This window comes from Phyllobates terribilis, unplaced genomic scaffold, assembly GCF_046119375.1.
Source record: "Phyllobates terribilis strain yellow unplaced genomic scaffold, ASM4611937v1 Scaffold_3__8_contigs__length_932513732, whole genome shotgun sequence".
NCBI classification, from domain to species: Eukaryota; Metazoa; Chordata; class Amphibia; order Anura; family Dendrobatidae; genus Phyllobates; species Phyllobates terribilis.
The window spans coordinates 187,243,466-187,271,244 of record NW_027362763.1 but is presented as its reverse complement, the minus strand read 5'-3'; the positions used below and the strand labels follow the sequence as shown (position 1 = coordinate 187,271,244).

At 45.7% G+C, this 27,779-nt stretch overlaps 1 protein-coding gene across 3 annotated transcripts in view; it reads right to left on the bottom strand.

The window, feature by feature from the left end:
- The window catches only part of LOC141258990 (apolipoprotein L3-like), a 34,675-nt gene extending 15,435 nt beyond the window's left edge, over positions 1 to 19,240 (bottom strand). The window contains exons 1-2 of one of the 3 annotated variants that reach the window (XM_073674350.1): positions 19,109 to 19,183; positions 13,496 to 13,570 (exon numbers count right to left, since the gene is read on the bottom strand). The gene's annotated coding sequence lies outside the window, so the exon portion shown is untranslated. Of the gene's footprint in view, positions 1 to 13,495; positions 13,571 to 19,108 lie in introns of all 3 variants that reach the window. The other 2 variants (XM_073674347.1, XM_073674349.1) reach the window with 2 other exon arrangements.
- Positions 19,241 to 27,779: the final 8,539 nt, after the last annotated feature.

Genomic DNA, 27,779 nt, shown 5'->3' with positions numbered 1-27,779 from the left:
TGATGGGGCTTGAACCCAAAACTCTATGTCTAGAAGGTAGTGCACTATCCATTAAGCTATAAACTCAGTTGAAGAAATCTAGGCATTCTATTTGGTTATGTGATTTTCAGTGCAAACCTGTCTGAAACTCATTGGGACTTTCACAAATACCTCCTCCAAGCCAAATTCAAATGTGTGATTTTGATATGTGAGTCTGATATGTGACTTTCTTCAAACATCAGAATCAGAATGACTTTTAGTAATCCTGAGTATTTTCTCATAAAGCAAGAAAAGCGACCAGTCACTATCACTTGACCCTATGGCTGAATGGTAAAGCATCATTCTTCGAGACTACGGTGTCTGGGTTCCAATTCCAGGAGCAGAATTTTTTTTTGTAAATTATCTTGTAAAAGTCACTTATCAAAGTCACTTGTCAAAGTCACTTGTCAAAGTCAGTTCTCAGACAGGGTATTTAGCCTCAAACTGACATCATTCTGATGCTTGACTTTGATATCTGATCATGTCCTAAAATGGACACTGTACATGGGAATAGAGTTAGACCTCTCAAAAAAAGACACTGTATTTGAGTTTATGTTACGCTGCTATCATTCGGTGGTGTTGAGAAGTCTGGCCCAATCCAGCTCTTGTTCATTTTTATAAGAGTCAGCCTGTCAGTATTTTCAGTTGACAGGCGGATGCTCCTATCGGTTATAATTCCACCAGCGGCACTAAAAACCTGCTCTGACAAAATGCTAGCAGCAGGACAGGCCAGGACCTCCAAGGCGTAGAGAGCCAGTTCATGCCACGAGTACAGCTTGGATACCCAATAATTATAAGGCACAGAGGAATCATGGAGGACATTGGTATGGTCGGCAAGGTACTCCCTCACCATCTTCCGAAACGTTTCCCTCCTTGTGAGAGTACCCCGCGCCTCAGGGCCTGTGCAATGGACGGGTCTGAGAAAACTGTCCCAAAACTTTGACAGTGTTCCCCTGCCTCTGCTGGATTGTCTCTCTCGTCTGTACTCCTTGGTTGTCCAACAAACTGTGACCTCTGCCGCCAGCGCTTTCAGATGGGATATTTTTTAATAATTCCACAACAAGGGCATTCCGGTACTGCCCCATTTTATTAAGCCTGGCCGGCGTGGTAATAAGAGACAGAAAGTTCTCCTTGTAGCATGGGTCTAGAAGTGTCACTAACCAGTAATGACTGTCACCCAAAATTTGGACAATGCGAGGGTCACGGGAAAGGCAGCGTACCATAAACTCAGCCATGTGTGCCAGACTGCTAACAGGCAAGACTTGCTTCACCAAGAGGATGACTGACCATGCTCTCCTCCTCATCCTTCTCCTCCTCCTCCTCCCTGTCCTCAGGCCATCCACGCTGAACAAATGGTATGACAGTTGTGCAGGTAGTACCATCTATAGCACAGGAAACTAGCTCCTCTTCTTCCTCCTCCTCCTCTTCTTCATTATCACCCAATCCACAATGGGATGAGATGAGGCTGGGCTGTTTGGAATTATCCTGTATGGTTCCTTGCTTCATCTGATCATTCTCCGCCTGCAATGCATCCTCTTTAATTGTGAGCAGAGAGCGTTTCAGAAGACAGAGAAGCGGGATGGTGACGCTAATTATGGCGTCATCGCCGCTCACCATCTTGGTGGAGTCCTCAAAGTTTTGGAGGATGGTACAGATATTTGACATTCATGTCCACTTCTGAGGTCTTATGTGTGGGGTCTGACCTGAATACCGACGGCCTTGTAGATGCTGGAAGTCAACAACTGCCCTCTTCTGCTCACAAATTCTTCCCAACATCTGCAATATAGAGTTCCAACGAATGGGGACGTCGCACACCAGTCGGTGAGCTGGAAGCTGGAAACGCTGCTGAAGCACAGCAAGGGCGGCAGAAGCTGTAGCTGACTTTATAAAATGAGCACACACACGGTGTACTTTGACAAGCAGATCCAGCCGATCCGGGTAGGTTTTGAGAAACCACTGAACCACGAGGTTAAGCACATGAGCCAGGCATGATACGTGTGTGGCCTTGCCTCAGAGCCGCCACCAGGTTCCGGCCATTTTCACAAACCATCATACCTGGCTGTAGGGTCAGCAGTCTCAGCCACAGATCTGCCTGCTCTTTCAGAACTGTCCGCAACTCTTCAGCGTTGTGTGGTTTGTCACCTAAGCATATTAGCTTCAGCACAGCCTGTTACCGCTTGGCCGATGCAGTGCTGCAGTGCTTCTAGCTTCTGACTAATGTGGTCATTTCAGAGATGGAGGCTGAAGAGGAGGAGGAGGAGGTGCAGTAGATGTAGAGTGTGTGGGAAACCCCGATTGACCCAGGGCCTGCAATCCTCAGTGTCGGGAGGACGTGTTCCATCCCAAGGTCCGACTGGATCCCGGCTTCCACTATATTAACCAAGTTGGCCGTCAGCGAGATGTAACTTCCCTGCCCACAAGCACTTGTCCACTTGTCTGTGGTTAGATGGACTTTCCCAGTAACTGCATTGTTAAAGGCACGGCTAATGTTGTGGGACACATGCTTGTGTAATGCGTGGACGGCACACTGGGAGAAATAGTGGCAGCTGGGGTCTGAGTACTGGGGGATGGCCGCCGCCATCAGGTTGCTAAAAGTCTCATCTTCACGAGCCTAAAAGGAAACATTTCGAGCTGAAGCAATCGCAAAATGTGTGACTTTAGTAATGTGGCCTGTGGGGCGTTAGCTGTTTATTTGCGCTTGCGTTCCAAGGACTGGGGTAGGGACAACTGAATGCTGTGCTGGGACAAGGACGTGGACGTGCTTTCTGATGGTGCTAGTTGAGAGTGTGCAACGACACGTGCAGGACGGGAGGAATCTTGGCATGCGCCATGGACAGGGATTGGCGTGCACGCATAACAGCGGAAGAAGCAGTGATGTCACCCGCAGACACTGTTTCTGGCCCCTGGGATTCGGCCCACTTAGTTGGGTGCTTTGCTGCTATGTGCCTGATCATGCTGGTGGTGGTCAGGCTGCTAGTTTTACTACCCCTGCTGATGCTGGCCTGCCTGGTGGTGCAAATGGCCTTTTTGGAGTTATCTGTAGAGTCTTTAAAAAACAACCAGACTCGGGAAGACCTAACAGTTGTACTGGCAACTTCTGTCGTGTTGGCGTTACGGGAAATGCTTTCCCGACTTGTGTCTGCGGCCACCACACTGCTTCATGCTGCCTGTTATGGTGCTATGCCGCCTTCCCCCTGTGTGCTGCTGTCCTCGCTCTGCATGTCCCCCTGCCAGGTTAGGTCAGGTACTATATCATCCACCACCTCGTCTTCCACTTCTGCACCCTGGTCCTCTTTCTGACTTTCTGGCAATTGTGCCTCATCATCATCATCATCCACCTCTTGCGACAGTAATTGCACTTTTCCACCGTTGCCTTCGTGTGACCGTGGCTGGTCAAATATTTGGGCATCACTATACGCGTTATCCTTTTGACTCGCTTGAAGCTGGCCGGGCTAGAGGCCCGAATCTACAAATGGAAAAGTGAACAGCTATTCTGAGTGTCCAAGTGTGGGATCAGTTGTCTCCGGGCACTTGGCATGGTGGGCAGAAGGAGGATCAGGGTGAGGAATATTCGGCCCAAACTCGCGGCTACTGAGACTTGACTGTGTGGAAGACAGGATGGTGGTCGTGGTGGTGGCAAAGTGACTGGAAGCATTATCTGCTATCCAACCAACAACCTTTTGACACTGCTCTGTGTTCAATAGTGGTGTTTTGCGGTCCCCTAGTAATTGGGACAGGAAGGTCGAGCGAGAAGATTTTCAGCTTGCCCACGGCCATGGCCTCGGTCTCTGCGTGCTGTTACGGATTAACTTCTCAGTCTCCCAAAGGATGAGGTCTCTTGCTTTCTCTATAGATTAAAGAGAATTTTATTGTAGCCACAAGAGCTCTGATCAATGTTAGAACAGAACTGCCTCCCTTGAATCGGGGTACAATTCTTATAGTAAATTACAATGGGTTGTTCAAGGTAGGAGGGACATAGGGAGATTATAACATATCCAATCGTTTTACAGTACAAACAACTAACAACCAATCATGACTAATCAGGCGGTTATATAAAAATGCTTACTTATGTACTTATATAATTACTTGATGCAATGTACCTGTTTTGTTGGTCAATGTGCTTACCCTAGATCAAACTAACCTAAAAGGGCATTTTGACTAAGATAAGCAGCCCCCGCAAATACCACAGTGACTTGGGTAAACTTTGCATCTTTGCTTAGTGATTATTTATTCATCTTGTTATGATCTAGTTGCTTGAGCAGTATATTTTATTGAATTGGTTCTTACAGGAGTGTTAAAGGGATGAGGTATACATGGATTGAAAGGGGTTTCGATTAATATATACATTGAGTTTCCTATCATTTTCCTCTCTCTGATAATTCATATTATCACTTACACCTCCACATCAAAGTAATAATATCGACGGCCAGCCCTACGGGAAGGAGGGGGAGGAGCGAGGAGAGGTACGTCAGAGTTCTCGGTGGCTGGAAGTAGATGAATGGGAATGCTCTTCTCAGAATTTTTCCTTTAATTCCATGGCTTTGGCTATATGTTTATCAACTCTGACAGAAAAATTAGCATTTACATAGTTACAGCAGGCAGGTCCAATTATCTGACACATACCTCCTTGGCTGGCCGTTAATATTATTACTTTGATACATATGGGCAACCAGCATATAATATATGGACTAGATGGAGATCTGTTTTACCTGATCTACCAGTTGAGGGCACATTAGACATTACCCTATTAAAGACTATATCACCTTGCTGTATCAGTGAGGAAGAACAGAAAATGTATTGTTCCTGGTTAGACGTGGCAGCATCTACCACTACTCCAGCACCTGTAACTCCCCTTATGCCTAAAGCCCCACCATCATATTATTCTAGTAAACCATAATTATTGAATATGATGGATTGTGATGATGAACAGATGATAGCCTGTGTGGCCCAGAGCTTGTTAGATCAAGCCCGTGCTGCCAGAGCTGCACAAGTAGCTCAGCCTTCTGCATTCGTAACTTTCCCATCGCAAGCCTCTTTCCCAACAGTTACTCATGCACCTGTATCAACTTCCATAGATACTGGTACTATAAAAACAAGCCCATCTCCATCTGTAGCTATTTCAGATGAAGAGGTTTATGAGGACACGCTTGCTAGTGCTACTGTAGCAAGAGAAGAACTATATCCAAATGGGGAATTGGAGAAGTATTTTAACAAATTAGCAATAATAGATGAGAATTATACCAATATAAGCACTGCTGATATTATGACTGAAGGCAGAAGGCGCCCCAAAATTAAATCACCCGATGCAAATGCACCCCGTGCAAGAAATCACAGGCCCTGGTAACCAGTCATGGAAGATGAGAAAGCCTTACACTGATTTATTTGAAATAAATAAACAAGTGGGGAATATAAGAAAATTCCCAGAAAATCTTGGGAACTGTTAGATAAGATTTTTCATACACATCAACTATATGGTCAAGATATTTTACAAATCTTGCATACTGTTTTTACACCTCCAGAGGTTGTGGAATTACTGAAAGATACTAGGTATGCTGGATCTACTCCAGAGTTTAATATTGATGAGGTACCAAATCAGTGGGATAGAATCCATCAAAATTATAAGAAAATATTTAAGCAAACCCCTGACTGGAATACCATAAGCAATATCCAACAAGGGGCAAATGAATCTGTAAGAGAGTTACATCACAGATTCTGCCAATTGGTAAAACAATTGTGTGGCGCCCTGCTGTGCATTGGTGCCACAGATCCTAGAGGGGTGCATGGATGGATTCCTCCACAAGAGGCCCTCACAGCATACACACACCTCCACCTTCCACCTCAGACCACAAGAGGGAGCCCATTAGGGATATAAATAGGGAAGGTGGAGCTAGGCAGTTCAGTTCCTGCAGTAGATGAGCCTGAGAGAGGTCAGTCTGCAGTGGAGCTCAGTCTGGTCTGAAGTCTAGTCTGGAGTCCACAGAGAGTAAAGTCTGTGAGGAAGTCAGTCCAGCCCAGACTCAGGAGCTCAGGTTAGTGAGCCTAAGGTGTGCCGACGCCATAAGAGCGGTGAAGAGTAGCGAGGCCTACTGCCAGTGTGAAGCCTAGTGAGGGCTCCGAGCGGCCGAAGGCAAGTGGAGTAGCGAGCTACATAGGGGGCAGAGGAGCTTAACCAGCTCACCCCACAACTATCTACTGGACACCGGGTCCGTGTCTGCGAGGATCTCTAGGACCAGCAGAAACTACTGGAACCCCTGGTGAACTATATGTCCCAGGAACACCAAAAGCAGACTGATATACCAGGGTCAGGAGTCACTGAGGCCCAAAATTCCAGGGAGTGTGAACTCCAACAGAAGGCCCTACCACCAGGTCAGCCGGTGCAAAACAGAGATCAAGTTAGGCCTAGCTCCAGGCAGGTCATAAACTTACTAGGAAAAGGCAAGAAACAGGAGGCCCCACACCCGCTCACTGGGGAGAGTCCTGAAATGCACCCTTCACCCTACAGTGCCCTGGATCGTGCCTGAAACACCACCAGTAAAGGTACTGAAGTGAACTGTCGTGTGTATGCCTATTCTTCCTCCGACCCGGCTGGGTCCCCTCTGTCCTGCATCCCCTCTTCTACGCTGCCCTGAGGCCCTGGTCCACCTGTGGGGAGCCGCACCATCTAAGCTGCCTGATCACCGGCCTCAGAGGACTGTAGCAGCGCTTGTGATCCTCACCAGACACCATGGGTGGCGTCACAAACTTTTTGCCATCCCATACACCTTTTCCCCATTCCTTTGCTTTTAAGAGTGACCCCAGGATACGGGCCCGGGAGCCGACCACCGCGACATCCCCCAAAACTAACAACAAGGCCCGGGCGCCGAGTCGTCCCCCAACACCTTGGGCGCTTCAATTGGATATGTTATAATCTCCCTATGTCACTCCTACCTTGAACAACCCATTGTAATTTACTATAAGAATTGTACCCCGATACAAGGGAGGCAGTTCTGTTCTAACATTGATCAGAGCTCTTGTGGCTACAATAAAATTCTCTTTAATCTATAGAGAAAGTGAGAGACCTCATCCTTTGGGAGACTGAGAAGTTATTCCGTAACACATACACCATCACGTCCACTTCCCCGTCCCTGGCCACGCACCTTGCCCATTTCAAATGGAGGACAATATTTTCCACATTCACGAGAAATGGCTGATTTTGGAACGCAGTTATATGTGATACGTGTGACAGAGAACCACGGTTTTAAATAGCAAGCCTGTAGTTTACTAATACTATTCTTCACAGATCTAGTGTGAATAGCTTTACCGACACACTGCAACAAAAAGAAAATGGAATCCAGAAATGGCTGATTTTGGAACGCAGTTATATGTGATACGTCTGACAGAGAACCATGATTTTAAATAGCAAGACTGTAGTTTACTAAAAATATTCTTCACAGAGACCTCGTGTGAATAGCTTCACCGACACATGATTCGGTCGACAGGGTAGGGGTACTCGGATACCGGGATGGATGGGCTACTTCGGTGGGGATCACGGTTGGTCGGTTCCCGGTTCCGTGCCCTGGACCCTTAGTGAAGTGATGGGGGTTAGGATGATGGGAGTACTGTGTCGTGACACCTCCTGTGGTAACTGGTAAAATCGGTTACCAGCGCTGTGAATGGTCGCTGAGGTGATCGGCATACGGCTTGTCCGAACGCTATAGGCAATAATCACAAAGTAGGCACACACACACACATTAAGTCTTTGTTTCAGTATTTTTTTTTACTGATGTCCGGTAACAAGTACAGTTCAGGAGGGTAACCAGGTTTTCAGTGCAGGTAGAGTTATTCACCTTGGGGATTTGTGAGGCCTCCTCTAACACTGTGTGCGTTGTTTGGGGTCAGTCCTGCCTTAAGCTGAACCTGCCACCTTGACTTTCTTTGGGGTCCTTCTCCACAACTGACAATGAGGACCTTTCCTTGGGGCTACCAATTCTCTTTTTGAGCCCCTGGTCCTATACTTGGTCAAGTTTGGCAACTCTTTCCCCTTCTTCTTCAAGGGGAATAGATCCTCCTGATCGGTCCGAGTTTTCTATGCTATTCCTAAATTAATAGCAATCTCGGACTCCGGTGTCCGGGTGAGCTAAAGTGATAATCGTTTTATCTCTTTCTTTCTCCTTATAGCCTCCGTCCCTCTCTCTAGGGCGCTTTCACAACACAGACCGGTTTCCTAGTTCAGGGCTTAACTGGTCCCCGGCCAACAGCTCTCTTTTTCATCCTTCCTTCACCCCCGTTTTCCAGGCTACCCGCCGCTTTGCTGTCTCCCTGGAAACTGACTCCTCCGCTCCGACCTGGGGTGGAAGGTGTTGTGTGTGCCCAAGTGTACATCTCCCCCTGCACCTATGGATCCTGTGGTAATCCCCCGCAGGGGTGCCACATTCCCCCCTAGTCAACTTCAGTCCTCCGGTACTGAAACATTTTTTTTTTTTTAACAAAGATAACATAACATTAACATTTACATTTGTAATTTGAACAGAGTCCCAAAAATAAAATTTACAATAACCAAGGAAAATGGGAAAAACGGATAACCAGTCCATAGACACGCTAGTCGATCTGCTGCAGGCTGTTAAAGGGAATGTGTTTTTGCTACCACCAATCCTGTGGCTTCAATCCATTCTTAAAAATTTGCAAAAAGTTTCAGACGTCCAAACAGGTAAAGTCTCTGTAGGCCTAAAGATTCAAATAGACTTAATAATTCGCAATACTCAATAAAACATTTACTACGTGTGCCTTGGCGCAAGAGTCCTAGGTACTGCAGGGGCCTCTACCAGTCATAAGCACTGCAGGCCTTTTGGCCCTGGGGTCACCTATTGGCCAAGATTTTGCTCTCCCTAGACAGCTTCTTACACCCACTCTACTCACCCCTTTTTTTATGCTGTGTACCTGGTGTAACCTGTTTTGGTCTACTCGTCACCCTTCTATATACTGACTTTAACCACATATTTACATTTTTGGACCTATTTACATTTCCCACTTGTTATAGTTTACTCCCTGTATCTGAGTGGTGGGTGTCCAAAATTAATACGTGATGACCTCCGTAAAACTTGTATCCCACTGGTGCGTAAGCCTGGTGTGGAGCGAACTACTTACTGACTCATGTGTTGGTCTACGTAGCACAGGTATGCCGGAGTGTCTTCCCACTCCCCTAGTGGGAATGACAGGTACACCGATTGCAGGATTCCCTAGCTTGGCTGCAGCAGGTGGTTCTTCCGCTCTTGATCCTTCTACTGGTTGTGGGAATGTCAACATGGGAATTAAATATGCTCCTTCTATTTGGGGCCAATCTGCGGGTAACTCTCCTAAGATTGTCTTAATTGTCCTTGACGTCTCTTCTTCTGGTATGGGACAAGGGATATATTCTTTTTGTTGTAAGGGTTGAGGACACTTCTTTAAGTGGTCTCGGAACACTGTTGCTGTTGTGTTTCCGTTATCCTTGCTGATTAGACAGGTTTTCTGGTTGTCTCTTTTTCCTTTTCAAAACCAATTCTCCGGGGGTTAACGGGATTCCTTGTGCGTTTTTATTGAAATTGGTTTCTTGTCTTTCTCTGGATTTTGCTAGACCTTTCTCAACACACTCCTGTATTTTCTTGCATTGTTCTGTTCTTCTAGTATCCCAATCTGCGCTTGAGGGGTCTTCCTCAGGAACTACAATGCCCATTTCAAAGTCCACTGGCAATTTTCTTGGTCTCGCTCAAATCAAGTATGCCGGGGTACAATTAGTTGAGCTTACTGGGATGTTGTTATAGATGTCAATAAGATCTGGTAATTTCTCTGGCCATCTGTTTCTGTCTGCCAAGGGTAGAGTCTTCAGCAATTCTATTACCACATGATTTTTTTTGCACATTCCGTTAGTTTGGGGATGGTAAGGCGTGGTACGAATTTTCTTGCATCCATACAAGCTACAGAACTCTCGAAATATTTCCTCTTCAAAGGCAGGACCCTGATCTGTCAATACCTGTTCTGGATATCCATGTGGCCTGCAGAAATAAGCTTGAAAGGTTCTTGCTGCTGTCTGAGCTGTCAAGTCCTTCACAGGAGCTACCACTAGGAATCTGGAATAGTGGTCCACCATGGTAAGAGCATAAGTATAGCCTGATCTACTGGGTGTGAGTTTGACATGATCCAAGGCTACTAGTTCCAAGGGCTGTTTGGTTATGATAGGCTGGAGTGGTGCTTTCTGGTTGTTACGATCTCCTCTTCTTAATGAGCATGGGCCACAATTTTTACACCATTTTTCTATGGAAGACCTCATGCCAATCCAATAAAACCTCTCACGTAACAGTATTTCCAGTTTTCTCTATCCAAAGTGTCCTGCTCCATTATTGTATACTTCCAATACCATTTGGAGGTCTCTCTTTGGAACCATAACTTGCCATACCATTTCATGTGTCCTTGGATTGATATACCGTCTGCACAATTGGTTTTTATAGATAAATAACCTGCTTCTTTCTTTCCACAGGTTTTGGGCCTCTGGGGGAGCATTCTTCTCAATTTTGGAATCCGGTTGGGTTACCAGCCTCTTCACTAGGCTCACTGCCGGATCACTATCTTGGGTCTCTTTCCATCCATAATGAGGCAGACGGGTTTAGTGCAACATCCTGACGGTTCTGGTAGATATGGGTTTCTGTCATTTTCCATTTTCTACTTTTATGGAAAGCTGGAAGTTCTTTTTCCTCCAAGTCATCTGCTTCTTCTTCAAGCCCTTGCAAATGTACTTGAGGGTTTCTGGAGAGGGCATCAGCATTTGCATTTCCACGGCCTGCTCGGTACTTGATGGTAAAGTCGTAATTCGATAGCCGGGCCATCCAGAGCTGCTCCAATTCACCAAGTTTTGTAGTATCCAAGTGTGTTAGCGGATTGCTGTCCATAAAGATGGTAAATTTTGAAGCTGCTAAATAATGCTTGAACCTCTCCGTGACTGCCCAGACCAAGGCCAGAAACTCCCGAACAGAGCTGTAATTTTCCGGGTTCCTCTCGGTAGGTCGAAGTCTTCTACTGGCATAGGCAATTACTCTTTCCTTGCCTTCTTGTATTTGGGACAGTACTGCTCCCAGGCCTACATTACTTGCATCCGTAAGAGAAAAAACTGAGCTTTTTGTCAAAGATAAAAAGGTATAAATTGCCCCGTGCAGCTGCGCCCGGCGTCTTCCCTTCTGTGACTATGCAGCCCCTTGCTGCGTACTCCCGGAAGTGACTGCCGTGTTGCAGCTGCGGGACCTGCTCGTTCCACTGCGCATGCGCCGCAGTTTGGATGTGATTGGCCACCCGACGGTCACGTGGTGCACCACCTGACCTCCCACATGATGTATTTTAAGGTCCTGTTTCCACATCACTATACCTTCCCTTGAGAAAGCCGATCAGTATACACGCGAAACGTGCGTCGGGAAGCGGGCTTTCCCTTCTTTTTATTGGATTACTGACCTAGGGTAAGCACTGTTTATCTGCTATCCTCCTCTACTGTGGTGGTTTTTTCTATATGCCCCAATGGGGGGTTCTATTTTCTCCATCGCTAACTGGACTTTTATGGCTGACATATTTACTAGTGATTTATTTAATCTGGATACTGCCTTAATCTATAGTCCATTCGTAGGGCTCTACTCTGTGGAGCCCTATTGCCACAGTTAGGGGTCTGGGGATTTATGTACTTTATGGATGCAAGCTATATCTATTGATACATGATTTTGTCGGTATGTATCCCTCTGTTATCCCCATCCCCCCCCTAGTACTGTCAGTATTCGCTGCTACCGTTCCTAGCCCCCTTGCACATGTCTTTTTATTATATGTTTTGTGTTGTCTCATATTCTGTGTCAATAAAATTTATACCTTTTTATCTTTGACAAAAAGCTCAGTTTTTTCTCTTGGTGGTATACATGCTTTTGGAGTTTAGTACTTGTTTTTGCACACTACCTGTGGTTCATATAGTGTGCTACTAGGCAATATGCCTTTGGGATTTTTTGTTGTATTAATTACTTGCATCCGTGTAGAGGACAAATGGTAGGTTATAATCTGGGTACGCCAAGATTTCCTCACCGGTCAGGGCCTGTTTCATTTGTTGGAAGGAGTCTTCTTGTTTCTTTCCCCATTCCAACAGCGGCTCTGAAGACCTTCTCTTCTTAGCTTGGCCTACTAGAAGATCTTGTAGGGGCGCTACCATCTTCGTGTAGCCCTTAATAAATCTTCTGTAATACCCAACCAAACCTAAGAACTGACGTACCTCTCTGACGGTGGTCGGCCTCTACCAGTCCTGGATAGCTGTCACTTTTTCCGGATCTGGGGCTACGCCATCCGCGCTGACTACATGCCCTAGGTATTGGACTTTTGGCTTCAGCAGGTAACATTTAGATGGTTTGAGTTTCATTCCATACGTTGTTAGAGCTGTAAATAACTCTACCAGGTGTTCCAGATGTTCTTCATAGGTTTTGGAATACACGATGACGTCATCCAGGTATAAAAGTACCGTCTCAAAATTCCGTTGTCCCAGGCAGCACTCCATGAGTCTCTGAAACATCCCCGGTGCATTGCATAACCCAAATGGCATGCTATTGAATTCTCATAGGCCCATTGGTGTTGTGAATGCTGTTTTCTCCCGGTCTTCTTCTGCAATGGAGACCTGCCAATACCCACTAGTGAGATCTAATGTGGAGAAATACTTAGCAGTCTTTAATGCAGCTAGAGACTCCTCTATCTGGGGTAACGGGTAAGCATCTTTGTGAGTGATCTTATTGACCTCCCTGTAATCCACACACATCCTCATAGTGCCGCCATCCTTTTTTCTGACTAAGACTAAGGGGGCCGCCCAGGGACTACAGCTATCTCTTATAACCCCGGCCTCCTTCACGTCCTGCAGCATCTCTTTAGCACACTGGTAGTGGTTTGGTGGGATGGGTCTATGTCTCACTTTAATCGGGGGATGATCTCCTGTGGGTATGTGACGGCGTACCCCTTTTATCCTCCCAAAATCTAATGGATGCTTACTGAATACTTGGCTAAACTCTTGTACTACCCGGTAAACTCCTTGCTTCTGGTGGTCGGGAGTGGCATCCATCCCTATGTGCAACTGCTGACACCACTCCTCCAGCTGTTACTTGGGGTTGTTGTCCTCCGCCTGACTTGATGGGGGCAAGGGCTCTAGTGTCTGTATGTTGTTATTACTGACAGTGTACAGCTTTGCTACAGTAGCATACCGGGGTAGTTTCACTTCTTCCTCCTCGCAATTCAACACACGGATTGGTACTCTTCCCCTGCGTACATCCACCACCCCTCTAGCTGTCAGCAGTGTAGGTCTATGCTCTGAATATATTGGTTCTACAACTGCCTGATATTCCTTTCGTCTGATACCCATAGCTGCTCGACACCATATCATCATTTCACTGTTTGGTGGTTATACAATGGGAAACGGGTCTGTTACCCGCGCACTGCCAATCTCCCCCCCAGACAGATTTACCTGTTGCTTGTGAATTAAGGCACGGATTTCTCTTTGAAGGACTCTCCTCCGCCCAATGCCAGCAGTCTCTGTGATCTGTTGGAGTAAAAACAGCACTTCTTCAAGGCAGTTTTCAATCACATTAGTACCAAGCACCATGTAAGGATATTTGTTATTGGGGTCATCTTCTACCACACATAACCCTTGGTCCCTCAACTCCACCCTCCCCAGCTTTACTGTCACTTCTCTAAACCCCACCTGATTCAGTGGTCGACCATTAGCTGCTAAAATGACAAGACGAGAGTCTGGGGGGCTAAGATCAGCATCAGACAAAAATTGCTTGTAAAGGATATGTGGGATGGTGGTGACTTGTGACCCAGTGTCCAATAGGGCCGATGTGGGGATTCCTTCTAGCGTAATGTTGAGGTACGGACGGCCTCCCACATACCGACTACGTCAGTCATATGGGCCCTGCCGTTTTATTCCTGGGGATTGGCCCTGGGACCCAGGAATCTCGGGTTTAAACGACATCCTCTTGCTAAGTGGCCTGGTTTGTTGCAACGAAGTCAAACGGGTTGTCCTGAAGAATCTGTGTGGTCGGTGGCTCTGTGTCGGAATGGTGCATTGGTCCCCTGAACGGGCGACTTGTTGATCCCCTCCATGGGCGACATGGCTCTGCGTTGGAATGGTACATTGGTCCCCTGCACAGGCGACATGAGCTTTCTCCTCATCCACGGAACATCCTCAGGGGATTCAGCTAACTGGATTTTGCTTGGTGGTTGTGCCTCCATTCTGGCTTGCAAGAGTTTTAACACGTAGTCCATGTTTTTTGTTAGTTGTAACACCTGATTACGTAGGTCATTAGCAGATTCGGGTGCGACAGCTTGTCCTACTGCTTCTACAGAGTTTTTAGTGGTAGGCTCTAAGTTCATGTGAGAGGTATTAACCTGCCAGGATGGAATTGCAGGTTTTGCAGGTAATGGGTCTCGTAGTACAGTTATAGCACGGTCCTTTAAGGTATTAAAATCCACATCTGGATGACCTAGGACCCACATGTGCACCTGCTAACGGTGAAAGTCTGATCTCAACCCATTCATAAACTGTTCTGCAAGCAATTTATCTTCATCTTGCACACTTGATGGATCTATCTGTTTTATGGACCGGAGTGCCACTTGTAATCGTAGGGCAAAGTCTCTGATGGTATCTTGCGGTCTCTGCTTGCATTGGTAAAATAGCATCCTTAGTTCAGACTGTGTGCGTTCTTGAAAAGCAGCTTTGAGCTTATGAAACACATTTTCTATAGAGTCTCCATCAGCATCAGCTTCTAGCTCCGCTGCACCTATTAATTGTCCCTGCACAACGGAGGCTTGCTGCTTTCCTGTCATCGCATACATGTCCAGCACCGCACACATTTTACGTTTGAAAGATTGCTAAGGTACCGGGTTTACCTTCATACGTCGGTAACCACTTGGCTCCCGGTACATACGGCAAGGCAATTGGCATTATTGGGGCCATCGCTCCAGATGCTGCGGCTCCCTCACCAGCTGAGGAACCGGCATCCCCTCACTCAAGGTCTCGGATATTGTTTGCTTCACTCATGATGGTGCCCCCCTAGTTAACCGTTGCCAGCCGCTACAATCAACTCCTTTGGTAACCGGTGACTCTAAAAACGGCAGGGCTATCCTCGCGCTCCTTTAGCCGCACCCCCGCGACTCTTTCCCCGCTCTGTGACGCAGTTTAATTTCTCTATGGCGCAGTAATGACGGCACTTTTTACAGTACACAAACATTCAATAAAGTCCAATTTAAGCACAGAGTACCTGGTTCTACCGGGCACGGTATCCTGTTCGTCACGCCAATCTGATCCAGTTGACAGGGTAGGGGTACTCGGATACCGGGATGGATGGGCTACTTCGGTGAGGATCACGGTTGGTCGGTTCCTGGTTCCGTGCCCTGGATGCTCAGTGAAGTGATGGGGGTGAGGATGATGGGAGTACTGTGTCGTGACACCTCCTGTGGTAACTGGTAAAATCGGTTACCAGCGCTGTGAATGGTCGCTGAGGTGATCGGCATACGGCTTGTCCGAACGCTATAGGCAGTAATGTCAAAGTAGGCACACACACACATTAAGTCTTTGTTTCAGTACCTTTCTTTTATTGATGTCCGGTAACAGGTACAGTTCAGGAGGGTAACCAGGTTTTCGGTGCAGGTAGAGATATTCACTCTGGAGATTTGTGAGGCCTCCTCTAACAATGTGTGCGTTGTTTGGGGTCAGTCCTGCCTTAAGCTGAACCTGCCACCTTTTACTTTCTTTGGGGTCCTTCTCCACAACTGACAATGAGGACCTTTCCTTGGGGCTACCAATTCTCTTTCTGGGCCCCTGGTCCTATACTTGGTCAAGTTTGGCAACTCTTTCCCCTTCTTCTTCAGGGGAAGTAGATCCTCCTGATCTGTCCGGGTTTTCTATGCTATTCCTGAATTAATAGCAATCTCAGACTCCGGTGTCCGGGTGAGCTAAAGGGATAATAGTTTTATCTCTTTTCTTTCTCCTTCTAGCCTCCGTCCCTCTCTCTAGGGCGCTTCACAACACAGACCGGTTTCCTAGTTCAGGGCTTAACTGGTCCCCGGCCAACAGCTCTCTTTTTCATCCTTTCTTCACCCCCCGTTTTCCAGACTAACTGCTGCTTTGCTGTCTCCCTGGAAACTGACTCCTCTGCTCCGACCTGGGGTGGAAGGTGTTGTGTGTGCCCAAGCGTACATCTCCCTCTGCACCTATAGATCCTGTGGTAATCCCCTGCAGGGGTGCCACACACACTGCAACAAAATGGAAATAGAGGCCAATATTTTCCACATTCAGGTCAAATTTCTGGATTTTTATCGCTGTAATATGGAAAAGATCTGGCTGTATTCTGCAGTGCTAACAAGCAAATGGAGCAGAAAAATTGAGTACTTTGGATTGCTTTCTAAGCAAATAGTTAGGATTAAAATAAACAAAAAATTAGCCCTGGCCTCAGATATTTGGGGCTATGTCTACAAATATTTGTCACAGCAGGATCAGTCAGAAGTTGAACGTGCAATGGACCCTCTCGTGCTGTATCATGCTCTGCAGTCTGTCACATACCCTGACTGCCTGCCTAACTCCTACTATCACCTTCACCACTGAAAATATGCAGCTGGATGGATTAGTCCTCAGAAGGACTGTTAGATGGATATATATATGTGTTGTGGAATACCTATACTAACTATAAAGAAGCAAATCTCTCCCTGACTCAGCAGCAGGTCTCGACACTCTGCCTGTTTCCCGGGGTAGACTGTGACGAGCATGGCGGCGCTGGATCTTATATAGACCTGATGATGCTGTTCGGCCAGCCAATCACTGTAATGCCCCAACCAACATGGCTACTGCATTAGAGTGCGTGGCAGGCAATCCTTGCATGTTCATTGGCTCTCTAAAGAGCGCCAAACATGCAGGGCGGGGACCTGAGCTCCCGCCCGAGCAGCCCAGAAATACTCGTCGAGTTTGTCGAGCACAGTGATGCTCAGGCAAGTGCACAGTAGTGGTGAGCACGTTTGCTCATCACTAGTTATAACGGATACAGCAGCAATCCATTAACAAAAAACAAAAACCTACATATTTATGGCAGCCAGAAAAGCCAAGTTGATAAAAAACATATAAATCTTTATTGACAAAATATAAAAAAAAAACAGTAAAAATATGGGGAAAAACACTAATAGTAAAAATTAATGAACCTGTCATAACAAGCTACACCAGTAGAGGGAGCCCAAGCTCCATAGTAATTTTCATCCACAATACACACAGAGTAAAAAATGGAGGCTTAAGTATACGAAGAAAATATGTTTAGACCAGTATAATATATAATTCTTCAGTAGTATGGTCCATACATATATAAGTTCATAGCTTCATCTAATTTACTCCACATCAGCACAGAATTTCATCATCCAACATATGGTGAAAAAATATATATAATGTAATAATATGCTACTTAGATAAAGTCCTTAATAGAGTGCAAAGTGGAAATGCATATTGTTCCCGTAGTAGACATAAGAAAATGAATATATAGGAGAATGAGTCAAAAAGGTATAGTGCGAAGTGTACAGGATTGCAAATTCATAAATAAATGAGGTAGAAGACATAAAGTGCATATAGTATATAGAGAAAGGATCAGCAAGTACGACACGATTTAATGAATCACTGGCCCCAACGTGTGTTTTGCACAATGCTTCTTCAAGGGGGGTGAGTATACCAAAAACAAAAAAGAAATAAAAAAAATGTTTTTTTTGTGCAGCTAAGAAAAACTGATTTCAACTGGATCCGTTTTTTTTATCATTGAAGTCTATGGAAAAAGGATCAGTTAAATAGCCATCAGTTTCAGTTTTTCTTTCATTTGAAACTGATCCAGTAAGTAAAAAAAGGATCCTTTTCAAATGAAAGAAAAATGGATGACTATTTAACAGATGCGTTTTCCATAGACTTCAATGTTAATAAAATGGATCCAGTTCAAATCCGTTTATTTTAGGTGAACAAAAAGTTGTGTCTGAACAACTTTTTTGTAAACGGATTGCTGCTGGATCAGTTCTAACTGATGATTAATGGACATGTGAACACAGCCCTAGAAAATTCACAAAAAACAAACAAGATAAGTCTACAAGGAATAGGACACAATGTGAAACAAGATCACTGCTGAGATTGTGGAAAGATCAAAAGCAGTAAATCGATTCTAGCATGCATTGTATATAATGAAGTCATACCACCTTCCACCTGTTCACATTTGCTTCATTCTGTTAGGAGGTACTGGTCAGTTTTTGTTTCTTGGTACCTGTATCTTTATACTAATTCCATTCTAGAGACTAAACCTGGCCCCATTCCAAGAGTGAATGAACTATGAAAAGGGTTGTTCAATGAAAAGGAGCTATTTTCACCAATCTGCAGGATTGGTGGTAACTTACTGATTGATTGAGGTCTTACGGCTGGGAACTGCACTGAAGAATGGGAAACAAAGAATTGTTAGAATAAGGCTGTGTGCCCACGATGCGGTTTTTAAGCGTTTCCGCACAGGCAAAAACGCTGCAGAAACGCTTAAAAAATGCATGGTAGAAGGCCTGCCATGTTCCCCAATGATAATCCGCATGAGCTGTGCACATGCTGCGCTGACTTCAGAGTCATGTGACGGGTCACGCGACACTGACATCGGCAGGTCCTTCAATCCACCGCTGCCGGCAGCCTGGATCGAGCGAAGCAAGCCAGCGCGGGCCAGTATATAAGTATACATTTATTTTTTTATTTTTTGACATTCTCTCGGTCACACTATATAAATCCATGCCGTTTGCATGGATTTATATAGTGTGACCAAGTTGTCACAAGCACTTTCCAAGTGATGCTAAAATCACTTGGAAAGCGCTTGTCAACCCACATGCGCAAATGCCAGTGAATAACGCTTCACTTCCGCATGTCCCAGGCAGGAAAACGCGGACAATTAGCATGCAATGCACAAAACCAGGCAATCCCGAAATTCAATGTGACAATGTAACATTTTTTTTAGAGCAAATTGACATTTTGAGCAAATAATGTGAAATATAATACTTAAAACTTACAATATAGTACTATAGTACTTACTGAGCTTTAGTGAAGGAGAGTGATCTGCTGTGAGTTGCTCGGTGCTGGAGTGCGGGCGTTCTTTATATTTATAGGTCCACCCTGAATGTAGACCAAAATAGAAAACGAAAGTAAAACAGAAATGCTAGTCAGATGACATTGGGATTTTTCATGTTATGACTAGAGATGAGCGTTGTTCTACTCGAACTGTTCGCCAATCTCAAATTCGAGCTGTTTTGGGCGGTGTTCGAGCCGGTCGGCGAACACGAACAATTTGAGAAAAATTCGGCTGTTCGAGGTTATGTTCGATAACTGTTCGTGCACCAAAATCATAACTGGATTTTTTCTCAGTAATGATGAAAATTAATGTTAATACGCAGTTTGAGTGTACAGCGGGGTGGGGGGAGGGGCAGGGGATGGATCTCTGCAGGAACAATGAAGATCTCCATTTTTTTTTCTCTTTCCCGCATTTGCAGTGGGGAGGTGCAATCTGTCAGCCTATCAGCAGCGCACACACGGAGCGAAGTGCTTTTTTTCACACAAGCAAGGGCATGTGTCATTGGCAGTGTATGTCACATGTCCTTGCCCTATAAGACCAAGCCATTTTCCCCGTCGCCACCATTTTCTCACTGCTGCAGCTGCGTGTTAGACGGCACCGCTGTTGCTGTGTGCGCTATACCTTGTTAATTTTAAGCCAATTTTCGCACAAATATACAGATAGCTTGGGAGTAGGGAATAGTTGTGATTGCAGTCCTTTTAAGGACTAGGTTACAGCATTTCCTACGACTTTTATCAAGCAGGTCTGTGCTCTTAAATAGATAGATTGTGGGAGTAAAGACTAATTGTAATTGGAGTCCTTTTCAGGACTAGGTTACATCAGTTCCTATCAGTTTTTGCCAGGCAGGTCTGTGCCAGTGCTGTGCAAGTTTTTTTCACAGCATTTGGCTGAATCTAGCAAAGCTAATCCTTTTTGGCCTATTGCAGAGTGTGTTAGTCAGTGGAGTAGCCTATCTGTGTTGCAAGATATACCACCTGTGTATAGAATACCAATTTTTTTACTGCACCTAGTGAAGTAAAATCTTTTGGGCATAGCATCATTCTATTAGTCCATCTATACTGACTTCCATCAGGTTGCAAACTGAATATAATTTTTTTCTGCATCTAGCTCTGAAAAAATATTTGGGCTTCTAGCAGTGTGTGGGACTTGGTCTATTAGTCCATCTATACTGACCTCCATCAGGTTGCAAATTAAAAATAATTTTTTTCTTCATTTAGCTCTGAAAAAATATTTGGGCTTCTAGCAGTGTGTGGGACTTGTTCTATTAGTCCTTCTATACTGACCTCCAGCAGGTTGCAAATTGAATATAATTTTTTTCTGCATCTAGCTCTGAAAAAATATTTGGGCTTCTAGCGGTGTGTGGGACTTGGTCTATTAGTCCATCTATACTGACCTCCATCAGGTTGCAAATTAAAAATAATTTTTTTCTGCATCTAGCTCTGAAAAAATATTTGGGCTTCTAGCAGTGTGTGGGACTTGGTCTATTAGTCCATCTATACTGACCTCCATCAGGTTGCAAATTAAAAATAATTTTTTTCTTCATTTATCTCTGAAAAAATATTTGGGCTTCTAGCAGCGTGTGGGACTTGTTCTATTAGTCCATCTATACTGACCTCCATCAGGTTGCAAATTAAAAATAATTTTTTTCTGCATCTAGCTCTGAAAAAATATTTGGGCTTCTAGCAGTGTGTGGGACTTGGTCTATTAGTCCATCTATACTGACCTCCATCAGGTTGCAAATTAAAAATAATTTTTTTCTGCATCTAGCTCTGAAAAAATATTTGGGCTTCTAGCAGTGTGTGGGACTTGGTCTATTAGTCCATCTATACTGACCTCCATCAGGTTGCAAATTGAATAAAAAAAATTTCTGCATCTAGCTCTGAAAAAATATTTGGGCTTCTAGCGGTGTGTGGGACTTGGTCTATTAGTCCATCTATACTGACCTCCATCAGGTTGCAAATTAAAAATAATTTTTTTCTGCATCTAGCTCTGAAAAAATATTTGGGCTTCTAGCAGTGTGTGGGACTTGGTCTATTAGTCCATCTATACTGACCTCCATCAGGTTGCAAATTAAAAATAATTTTTTTCTTCATTTATCTCTGAAAAAATATTTGGGCTTCTAGCAGCGTGTGGGACTTGTTCTATTAGTCCATCTATACTGACCTCCATCAGGTTGCAAATTAAAAATAATTTTTTTCTGCATCTAGCTCTGAAAAAATATTTGGGCTTCTAGCAGCGTGTGGGACTTGTTCTATTAGTCCATCTATACTGACCTCCATCAGGTTGCAAATTAAAAATAATTTTTTTCTGCATCTAGCTCTGAAAAAATATTTGGGCTTCTAGCAGTGTGTGGGACTTGGTCTATTAGTCCATCTATACTGACCTCCATCAGGTTGCAAATTGAATAAAAAAATTTTCTGCATCTAGCTCTGAAAAAATATTTGGGCTTCTAGCGGTGTGTGGGACTTGGTCTATTAGTCCATCTATACTGACCTCCATCAGGTTGCAAATTAAAAATAATTTTTTTCTGCATCTAACCCAGCCAATAGTTTTGGCCTAATACCACAGTTTGGCCACTCAGCTCTGCTCGGTTACCATCCATTGTTTTTTTGTGCAAACAACTCCAGAGTTGTGAATTAGTTAACCACCAAAATGAGTGGAAAAAGGCCTGCTGCTGGTGGAAAGGGGAATAGGCGTGTTGGGAAGGGGAAAAAAGGTTGTGTCCGTGGGGTAGGTGCAGAAGAAAGACCATCTTCCAGCCAAACTAAAATGTCTACTTCTTTTAGCGGACAATGTGATAAGATCCCTTTCTTACGGCCACGCCAATCGCTACAAATTCCAGATGAGGCACAAAAACAGCAGGTGCTTCAACGGATATCAAGTGCTCCTTTAAGTGGGCTCTCCTCCACATCAACTTCAACATCACAAATACTCCAGTCCTCAAAGGTGTCACCCAAATCGCACTTGCTTCCTCACAGCTCCCAAATCTCCAGCTGCCCGTCTGAGTATGAGGTAGAACAGATGGTTGAGTCTGCAGAGCTGTTTACTCATACTATAGCCTGGGAATCAGAGGTCGACTCCAGCGCTTCTGTGAATCCAGACGAGGAAATGATCTGCACTGATGCCCAGAATCTTTATGAGTCGGATCCAGGACCAGACGCAGAAGGTTCTGACCATAATGTAGACCCTCATTCCCAAACTGTAACTCCTGTTGGTGGAGACAATGAGGAAGACGATGATAAGACTCAAATACCTGATTGGAGCGACAACTTTAGTTTTTTGTCAGGGCAGGAACAGGTTGGCTCTGAGGACGACGGGTGTGATAACGCACAGGGTGATGATGATGAGGTCGGAGATCCCACTTACTGTCAACCCACAGTCAGCCAAGAGATGAGGTCAGCAGAGGAGGTGGAGGAAGATGCTAGTGACGACGAGGTCAGGTTGCGCCTTCCTGGACAGAGACGTAGTACTGGAAGCACGTCAACAACTGCATCCTCAAACACAACTCTGCCTCTCACCACAAGTCGTGGTGGCTCTTCAGGTCGCATGGGTGCTAAGCCTTGCATAGCCTGGGCATTTTTTCAGATCGATAAAGATGACCCAACTCGTGTTATCTGTAACATTTGTCAGCAAAAGCTAAGTAGAGGCCAAAAAATACATAGTTTGAGTACTTCATGCATGAACCGGCACATGGACATGAAGCATAAGTTGCAGTGGGAAGCTCAGTGTGCTACAATGCGGTCTAGCCGGCCGGGCCAACCACCGTCTGCCATATCTTGTGCATCCGCGGCCTCTTCATCCTCTGTGACTGGGGGGACAGCAGTCACACCTGTTTTGGGGCGCAGACCTGCCACCTCTTTACCCGCAACAGCCAGCGTGATTGGCAGGTCATCATTTTCTTTGGAGGTGGTAACACCAGCTGGTCTTGAGCGCTGTCCGACATCGATAGCACCACCTTTGGATCAAGGCAACCTAACATGTCCGCCTGCATCTTCCTCACAGACCGGCAGTTTGCCGGGGACACCCTTATCAACCCCGTCTAAGCACAATAGCCAGCCCTCGGTCCCTCAGATGTGGACAAGTAAAAGACCATTTCCTCCTAGCCATGAGAAAGCTAAGAGGTTGAATTTCACCATCTGCAAGCTCTTGGCTACAGAAATGCTGCCTTTCCGCCTGGTGGACACGAGGATTTTCGAGACCTTATGTCCGTCGCAGTGCCCCAGTACCAGATGCCCAGTCGGCACTACTTCTCAAAGAAAGGTGTGCCTGCGCTCCACCAGCATGTCGCACACAACATCACCGCTTCTTTGAGAAACTCTGTGTGTGACAGGGTGCATTTCACCACAGACACTTGGACGAGTAGGCATGGACAGGGGCGTTACATGTCGCTGACTGGGCACTGGGTAACTATGGTGACAGCAGGACAAGGGGCTGCTGTCCAAGTCTTGCCGTCCCCACGAGTTGTGCGTCAATCCTCTTTATGTCATTTTTCCTCCACTGCTTCTGCCTCCTCAACCTCCTCTCGGTCTTCCACCTGCACCCAAAGCCTGTCTGGTCATGCCACAAGCTTTCTAACTGCGCAGAAGGGATCCTGCACACCTCCTTACTATGCTGGCAGTAGGGCTCAACGTCATCAGGCGGTTTTTACATTGAAATGTCTGGGAAATGTGAGTCACACAGCTGAGGAGTTGTGGTCAGCTCTGGAGAACCAATTTCATGAATGGTTGTCTCCACTGGACCTGAAACCAGGGAAGGCCGTGTGCGACAATGCTGCAAACCTGGGTGCGGCCCTTCGCCGGGGCAATGTCACACACGTGCCTTGTATGGCTCACGTGTTGAACCTGGTTGTCCAGCAATTTTTAGCCCACTATCCCAGACTAGATGGCCTTCTGCAGAGGGCACGGTCGCTGTGTGCTCACTTCCGCCGTTCGCATCCCGCAGCTCAGCGACTTACATCTCTACAGAAGTCGTTGGGCCTGCCACTTCACCGGCTAAAATGCGATGTGCCTACCCGGTGGAATTCAACTCTGCACATGTTGCAGCGACTGTGGCAGCACCGACAAGCCCTGGTGCAATACGTTCTGACGTATAGCCTGGGCCAACGAGATTCAGAGGTGGGGCAAATCACGCTGGAGGAGTGGTCTCAGATCAGGGACCTATGCACCCTTCTGCACAGTTTTGAAATGGCGACGAAGATGTTTAGTGCTGACGATGCCATTATCAGCATGACTATTCCGGTGATTTACATGCTGGAGCACATGTTAAACAGAATTCGGAGTCAGGTGGTGGCACAAGAGGAGGTGGAGGAAGTAGAGGAGGAGGAGTTGTATGCGGAAGGGCTAACATCTGCAAGGTCCAGACGGTCGGCAGCACCAAGGCGGCAGGCATGTGAGGGTGGGGGAGATGATTTTACCAGGGCGCATGGTAGCAGCCAAACTAGTGAGGAAGGTGCAGGAGCCCAGGAAGAAGTGGAGGACGAACTGATGGAAGACTCATCAGATGAGGGAGACCTTGATCACATTTCTGTTGTGCGAGGTTGGGGGGAGAGGACAGAGGAAGGAAGCATGATTGCTACCTCGCCACCAACACAACAGGGACTTGGTGCTCCTGGATGCGCAACACACATGAGTGCCTTCTTGCTGCACTACCTGCAACATGACCCTCGAATTGTGAGAATTAGAAATAATCCTGACTACTGGGTTGCCACACTGTTAGATCCCCGGTACAAAAGTAAATTTGCAGAAATTATTCCTGCCATAGAAAGGGATGCACGCATGCAGGAGTATCAGCAGAGACTGTTGCAGAATCTTACATGTGCTTTTCCACAAAATACCAGTGGTGCACGTAGTGAATCTCACAGTTCCAACTTGCCAACCGTGGGACCGTCAAGTGTTCAGCACTCAAACCGTAACAGAACCACAGTATCTGCTGGTAACATCAATTTTGCGGAATCATTTCACCACTTTTTTAGCCCATCCTTTGCAAGGCCACAGGAGACAAGAAGTCTGACACATAGTCAACGCCTAGAGACGATGGTACAGGAGTATCTCCAAGTAAACATTGAAGCCACGACTGTGTCACTGGACCCTTGCTCTTTTTGGGCTTCCAATCTGGATAAATGGCCGGAGCTAGCCACTTACGCCTTGGAGATCTTGTCATGCCCCGCAGCCAGCGTTCTGTCTGAACGTGTGTTCAGTGCTGCTGGTGGTGTGCTGACAGATAAGCGCACGCGGCTCTCCACTGATAATGTAGACAGACTCACGTTCATAAAGATGAACAAATCATGGATCCGAAACGACTTTTCTACCCCTGTGTCATCCTGGGGAGAGTAAAAGCTTGATGATTGGTTAAAATCACCCTACCAACCGTTTTAAGCTTTCAAATTACTAATCATGTTTATCTGTATCTTGACTGGAAAATAATTTGGGCTTTGTAGCAGTGTGCAGCACTGATCCTATTAGGCCATCTATAATAAGCTTCACCAGATTTAAAATTAAAAATAATTTTTAGCTGCATCTAGCCCGGAAAATAATTTTGGGGCTCCGAGATGCGCAAGACACATAAGTGCCTTCTTGCTGCACTACCTGCAGCATGACCCTCATATTGTCAGAATTCGAAGTAATCATGACTACTGGGTTGCCACACTCTTAGATCCCCCAAACTTTTCGATCAACCTTTTCATTTTAATAAAGACCAAAAAAATGGTCATTTTTGAAATTATAAGCATTAGCAGGTTGTTAGAAACTGAAATCAAACAGTTTTCAACTCAAAACTTTATTCTAGGTGATGTTACATTTTCACATAGGACCCCTTGTTCGAAAGGAGCTTCTGAACTCTCTCGTCCATTGAATTTGTCAGGTTTTGGATGGTTTCTGCTTCAATTGTTTTGCATGAGGACAGAATACCCTCCCAGAGCTGTTGCTTAGATGTGAACTGCCTCCCGCCATCATAGACACTCCTTTTAATGATGCTCCAAAGGTTCTGAATGGGGTAGAGGTCAGGGGAGCATGGGGGTCACACCATAAGTTTGTCCCCTTTTATGCCCATATCAGCCAGAGATGCAGATGTTTTATGTGCAGCATGAGATGGTGCATTATCATGCAGAAAAATGATCTTGCTGTGAAATACACGGTTCTTCTTCTTGAACCATGGCAGGAAGTGCTGTTTGAGAAAATCCACATACATTATGGAGTTCATCTTTAGCGCCTTCAGGGATCCTAAAGGGGCCGACAATCTCTCTCCCCATGATTCCAGCCCAAAACATTACTCCACCTCCTCCTTGTTGGCGCTGTAGCCGTGTTTGCGTGGGGTGTCCATCAACCAGCCATCCTCCACTCCATTCATCTGGACCATCGAGCGCTGCACGGCACTCATCCGTGAACAAAACAGTTTTGAAATCAGTCTTCATGTAATGTTTGGCCCACTGGAGCCGTTTCTGCTTGTGTGAAGTGGATAGAGGAGGTCGACAGGATGGCATATGCACAGCTGCAAACCTCTGAAGGACCCTGCATCTTGTTGTTCGGGGGACGTTGGAGGCACAAGCAGCTTCAAAAACTTGTCTGCTGCTATGACAAGGCTTTTTTGCCGCTGCTGTTTCAACCTGACGTAATTGCCTGTAGGAAAGAGTCCTCAATTTGCCCTTATCAGCACGCACACGTGTGTACTGTGAATCAGCTACATACTTCTTGATTGCCAAGACACTTCATCCTGATCATCGCACAATGTTGATTGTAGTCATGCCTTGACCTAAACACTCCACAATTTGTTGCTTCTCAGCAGCCGACACATCCTTTTTCTTTCCCATTTTGGCAGAAAATGTAGGCTGCTTAATAATGTGAGAGAGCCTTCTTAAGTAGTCTTGCCTTTCATTGGACACACCTGCCAAACTAATTAGCACAGGTGTCTGCAATTGCTTACAGTGATATAAAGAGCCCTGACACACATCACCATCAATGAGTTTAACTGACAAACAAACAAATTCTTCCCTTATCACTCCTAAACACTTTTTGCATAATAATTTGGAACGCGGTGTACATGTGCTTTTCCACAAAACACCAGTGGTTCACGTAGTGAATCTTACAGTTCTAACTTGCCAACCGTGGTCTGTATGGAATTGTTCAATAAAGGGCCCAAAATTAAGATCACATAGATGGGAGAGGTCTCTATGAATAGGAATTCCTAAGTATTTGATACCCTGTGAGGGCCAGGCAAAGGGAAAGTTGGACTGGATGGAATCCTATATGGATTTAGGGAGGGAGACATCGAGGGCCTCAGACTTCGCTGCATTGATTTTAAAATTTTACCATGTAACAAAGTGATCTATTTCAGCCATAACAGCAGGGATGGATATATGTGATTGAGTGATATATACTAGGACATCATCAGCAAATAGAGAGCACTTGTACTCGGTGCCTCCCACCTCAATCCACCTAATATTGGGGTTATGGCGAATTGATGAGAGCAGGTGCTCCGTCACTAGGATGTATAAGAGAGGGGACAGAGGACATCCCTGCCTTGTCCCATTGGTGATTGTGAAAGGTGATGAAAATGTTCTGACGCACCCCCTGGGCCTTGGGACACCCGGAGCCGGACCCTTTTTGGTGGATGCTGGTGGTTGTAGTCTTCGTGGCGGCG